The sequence below is a fragment of the Polyodon spathula genome, chromosome 26, assembly GCF_017654505.1.
Source record: "Polyodon spathula isolate WHYD16114869_AA chromosome 26, ASM1765450v1, whole genome shotgun sequence".
NCBI lineage: Eukaryota > Metazoa > Chordata > Actinopteri > Acipenseriformes > Polyodontidae > Polyodon > Polyodon spathula.
In genome coordinates, this window is record NC_054559.1 from 17,965,616 (window position 1) to 17,971,839 (window position 6,224).

The window sequence follows — 6,224 nt, forward strand, 5'->3', positions numbered from 1 at the left end:
CATGATTTGAATTGATTCATCATATGTTCACGAAGCCTGTAGCATTGTTCAACCACCCTGCCTCCCGGATGCCATCTACAATGTGCTGTGCTTTGCTACTGAACATTGTTTTCAGTTGACATCATGGGAAAGTACCTGCAAGCGGTCCCATGTCTCCAGGTGGAGTGATGTTCTTGTTTCAGTCAGAAGAAGGGGATATGTGCACAGGAAAATGTGGCTGAACAAGTCCTCTGAAATGTCCGACCCGTGTCCGAATGCAGTCCAGTACTGGCGCCTCTTCCTGTATTTCTGTTGTGGCCTGTCCTGTACTCTAGCCGGTTGAACGAGGCAGACCGAGGTCTCTCTGTTGCTGGCAGATTGATTGCTTAATCTAATTAAAACATGAAAGCTGCTTGAGAGTTTTGATAGTTTGCCATGTTGCCCCCTAATTAACTCCTTATCCCATCAGCAGCTTGTTCATAATGAATTCATCTAGCTAGCGTGCAGTTACAGTAAGGGGTATATTGGGTCATAAAAAAGGGCAATTTTGTTGACGTGCAAACCGAAACAAAGCAGAAAACTATCTTCATAAAAATAATTAATAATAGAAAATCCATAACCAGGTGTCTTAAGGAATAGCAGAAATAAAAGCCTCTCAAAATAAGTTAAAGTACGCTACAGTTCCTCAGCTCTCCAAGATTTTGCAACTATATTCCCACACTGAAAATACACTAACTTTGTCACACTAGGCCACAATGACCAGTGCGATTTTCCACTCAGAAAGACCAAGGTGTTCCCCTTATCCTTTTTCATTCTGTTTTCATTTCTTCCTTTACTGTCTCATAAGTTATTTCTTTTTTTAAATTTTTTTCTAAAGTACAATTTAGCAACAGACTGAGATACGGTAGGTAGGTGGTGCTGTACATTGGGAAGACAGATTTTTGTTTTTAAATGAAAGATTTTGTAACTGCTGTTAAATAAACTTTGTAGATTTATTTTTACAAGTGAAAACATGTGAATACTTTCAGTGATAAGCCACATTCATCGGTGAAAGGCAGTAAAACTAAAACAGGATCAACCGCTGTTTATAAAACCTTTTAAAATGTTTATTCATTTCATTTACTGTATAGCAAACAGCAGTTCAGAATGAAACAGCTCTTATTCAGCAGCCTACCCCCAAAGCCTGATCGTTTAAAAAGTTTTTAAACATTTTTATTTCTTTGTCTTCAGTATTGTACTTAAAGGAAGCCCATACAAGCCTGACAGCAGTTTGAGGAGTGAGATTGTGTGTAATAGGAAGTGAGTTGGCTGGTCTAGTCGATCGCGTCAGGGGAATTGCTCTGCATGTTTTGACGCCTGTCAGAAATGAGTGACAGGTTTTAACGCCTGTCTTTAACATTTAGTAACATTTACAGTAAGAGTCAAAACAAACCCGGGTCTGAATAGTGATATTGTATGAGATGTTCTGTATCTGAAATTAGATTTTAAAAAACACAAGCTTTTGATGTTTACTCATTGGATTGATTGCCTTTGAGATGTCAAAAAGTAAAAACCATTAAAAGGATTGTAATGATATGCCAGCTCTTGAAAGGGCTGTCTTATTTTTTATCCTTATGCACTTGAGCAGGGAAAATGTGAACATGTTATCTCACTCAACCCAGGTTACCTTCTAGGACTTTTTGGCTCCAAGTCATTGAGATTTGTTTTACTCTGCAGTATCTCCTCAGTTTGCATCTGCAATACGGACACAAGCATTCGACATGAGATATATGGAGGAAACTCATGAGGTCATGACTAATCAAACATAGTGCTGCTGTTGCGTTGGGCCACAAAACTAATAGACATGTTAAAAGAACACTAGATTAGATAACTGCAGGGAGAAGGCACTGTATATGGCTTTGGAACAAGGGAGGATACTGGCTGGATGCAATTGTTATAAGACCTGGTTGGAACAAAGACCTGGAATGGGAAGCCTGCCCCTCCATCTGTTTATGGCTCGGATGCGGGTATTTTTGTTTGCCTAAAATCCAAACTGGGCTTGATAATGCCATTTTCAGCGAACGATTTTACCGGCTTGCAATTGTCACGCTAAGCCATAATTATCTTGTTTGAACTTTTTCTTAAATCAGATTTACAACATTCTCCTTTTTAGTTTTTGTTTTTTTTAGTTCCTCTTTCCTTTTTTTCATTTCCTTCTTTCTCAGTCTTCTAAAAGCTTGTAATATTACCGTAGTAAAGTATTGTCGTCGTTGTTTCTGTGTGCGTTTTGGCTTTGATTAAATATTTGTGCCCTGTGCAAGCTGCTGATTTCCATTGTCTCCAGCTCTTACAGGATATCCTGATATTGTGGATTGTGTTACTTTATGAACAGTAAGCTTGTAGAAGAAGAAAAACAGATGATTAACAGTTGAGGATCCGCTGTGTAATAAGCCAACTTCCATTGTTTTCAGGTAACAAGAATTACTGTGGTCCTTTAGATCAGAGCCGCATGCATGTGGTCCTTGAAATTCTACCTCACCTTTTTTTTTTTTTTTTGTCCTCCACTATGCATTAAAACAGCTTTACAGCATACAGCTTGCAGTTACAATGACAATCGGTTGGTTAAATTAACACATTAGTCCCTTGCTAAAATGAGCAATAATTATCATGTTGAAAAGGAGTATATTTAGAACAATAGGTGAACTTCAGTCCCATAAAATAAAATTGTGTGCCTTGAATGTGCAGTAAATGCAGGCGAAGTATCCTGTTCTTGTTAAGGAGTTTGCTTGTTGTCTGTGATGATCAAAACAATACTTGAATAGAATAAGTCCAACAGTCCTAAACTGATTTTATGTCATCTTGTCTGTTTATTTAAATGTCTTTACTTGGGTGACCCTGTTGACAGAGCGACAGAAGCACAAAACAATGTTTTTTTTTTTTTTTTTTTTTTTTTTTTTTTAAATCGCCAGTATTCTAAAAAGCTATTTTTCAAATCTAAATGCGCATTTTCTAGACCGATTCTAGCAGAACCACGCCTCTCTTTAATCTCTCTGTTAATGTTAGCTGACTTCTCTGGTAACAACATTGTTTCAGTCATTACCGTAAAACCTTTATTTCAGAAGGATCACGTGACCACAAATATGACCTTATTAGGACTCAGAGTCTCATACGTCTACCTCTTGTGTGTTCCTGTATGTTTACAACGGGCGCACGTGCATTTTGTGTGTGTTGTTGTGTGTGTGTGTGTGTGTGTGTGTGTGTGTGTGTGTGTGCGGGCGCGCACGTGCGGAATCGGTTCGGTTTTGAAATATGTTTTGGGAATTGTACACAGAGCTGAGTGCAAACAAAGTCAATGTTAACAGAATCAAGATAACAGTGGCAGGTGCCTGCATGGTATGGCTTACTGTGGAGTTGTTACAGTTCTGGAAATTGTTAGATTTTTTTATAGTTGGAAAGTTGGCCAGCAGTGCAAAAAATAAACCTGAAAGAGAAGTGTGACTGTAAAGCATAGACTATAAAGCATGCTATATCTATGCTATATCCTACACAAGAGGGGTAAGTGCTATAGCCTAGACAAGTGAGGCATCCACCAAAGTGCTTTTAATACACACCAAATCAAGGATTTGTAATGGTAAGTGAGAGCCCTGTGCTTGTAACTGCACAAATTATGAATGAGCTTCCCTCTGGCAATCTAGTCGTTTGTTTCGGCAATATGAAACGCAGACAGCGCTTACTGTTTACTTTTACATAGATCAGCGTTGGTTGATTTTACTGTAGAGCAGGAAAAGTATTTGTTTAATTGCTGGTAATATCCACTCTCTAACAGGAGTAAATGCTATTTCAGTTTACCACGACTGATCCCCCCCCCTTTTTTTTTAAGCTCTTTGTTTCTTCTAATTTAATGGACTTCCTAATGCTTAATTGCAGAATATTCAAGTAAAGGAGGTGCTTGACACAGAGCAGGCGCAGATGCTTTAACACAAATTCAGTCCCATCAGTACAGAAAAGTTTCTAACATTCTGTTCTAGTATATGAACTAACATGTCCTTACTAGACTGCAAGTGTATGTCACATAGAAGACAAGATTACACTGCACTGAAGGCTTAAAAGACTTCTAGCCATTCAGGTGGGAAAAAAAGTTATGTGCTTCCAGGTTGGGAAATCATTTCAATTCAAGCAATAGAAAAGAAACAATACGATAGTATAAGATCGTTAAAAAATAAATAAATAAATAAAGCATTTGCCTTCCCTCCTCTTCCTGTACTGTATTAAATATGATTGAGAGAGACAGCAAGCTGCATTGTTTACACTCGAGATGCGGTTGAGTTACACCATGTACAGTAAAACGAGTCTGACTGCCAGTAATTTCACTCAGTTACCAACATAAGCATAATTTCCTGAAAGCCACCCCTCCTTTGACTCCTCCCTCCCCACCACCTTTTGCATTGAGGAACTAACCAGAATCAATATGACTAAAATTTATTCAAATGCCTGTGCCTGTTGACGGGGACAAGCAGTCTGGCCTCGGTCTCTCCAAACATGTAGAGCAAAGAGTGTACCAGCCTGTGTGTTTGTAGTATGCTGCTCTAGTGTCTGTGTCTTGGAATAGCTGCCTGATCTTTGTTAAAATGCTGCTCTACTTTGCCTGCTGAAGGATTTTTTGAAGTTGTTTTTTGCTGCCGAATAGGACCCCTCTGTCTAATGTCTCAGATACAGTTTTGGTTTAAATACTCTTCTCAAGTGGGACGGCCCATGCCAAAGGTAACACAAGGTACTTGGGGTTGCATTGGGGTTGGCTTTTGTAAAATTGAGAAGTACTTGGTTCTGACACTGACATTCGGCTACTGCTTTTTAAGTCAGTCACTTTTCAGTTTAGGGTTTTAGTTCATTTTTTAAGTTTTTCAACCGGGATTTGAAGACGTTGTATTTTGGTTAAGACTGCTACATGTAAAAAGGCCTTTAAATGTAGCGTTGCATTGGTAAAGTCGTCAATATCAGACAAACAGCAAGCCCAAGACTTTCGGGTGATCAGATTTTTTGGCGTGTGTCACCACAAAAAATATTAACCCTCAATGTCCATGACTTGATCATTGAATGCAATTTCCATTTAAAGGCCAGGATACATCTATAGAGAACTAATATGACCAAAGAAGACGTGTTTATCGTCATGGATTTATCTGATTCATTTGGCTAGGTTGTCAGTTGAAATTTAATTCACAGCTATGGCCAAATCTAGAAATACTGTACTACTGTTACGGCTTCTAGACTTCTGCAATATCATTTTGTAGTTTATTTGATTAAATGAAGTTAAATAAAAGATCAAAATTATGTATTATTTTGTATTTTTTTAACTATGTCTCAATCCTAAAATTCTTGGCCATAGCTGTACAGCCTTTGTTTAGGAACAAACTTAGAAAGTGGTTCAATTTCTCTTTTATACCTATCAGATACATACTTTTGAACTGTCTGGTATATTGTGTAGATTCACTAGCTACCCAGAGATCCTGAGTGCTGCATGTTTATGTGCACTGGAAAGCAATGCTGATCTAAAACCTGGGTTCCTTGTTCAAACAAAAGCATGTAAAGAACCACTGCCTTAGTCATATCAGTGCGGCTTTGTGCAAATGTGACCCCGTTCCATGCCATTTCATCAAACCCTCAATGTAGAACAAGGACATTTTATTCTGTATTAAAACCTGCAGTCTAAAGATATTGGGACATCAGGGATTTACTGGCTTTTAAGAACAGATGACCAATAAGAAGTCCTTAAGTGTTTTGTTTGTTTGTCTGTGATGTCTGTCAGCATCAGGCTGCTGACTTGCTCAACTTCTCTAGCTTTTCGTGCGTAATTTTGTATTGCTGTGGTAATGCAAATACCATGGTCTGTCATGACGTGTTGGGTGCTTCTGTAAGACACTGATGTGGTCCCATCTCGCTCTTCTGCCTCACTCCTCTTGCACACTCTTGTTCTGATTTGTCTCATCTCCTAGTCATTGATGCAGTGATGTTGATTCACACATTGACAGCGTTGCTATGAGACAGGCAGTGGTCTGTGTTGTTGGGATCTCACCTCAGAGCACTGACATGGCTGGTATCAGCTCTGTCTCTTTTACTGGAAAGCCTCCAGCCCCCCAAGAGACAGGGCTGCGAGGTGGGCAACACTTTCAGGGACGCTGCCCCAAACACAAAGGTCCCAGGCTTTTAAAAATAGGAAGTGTTACACTTTTTCTCATCAACTAATATACAGCTGACCTAGTATTTCTTAA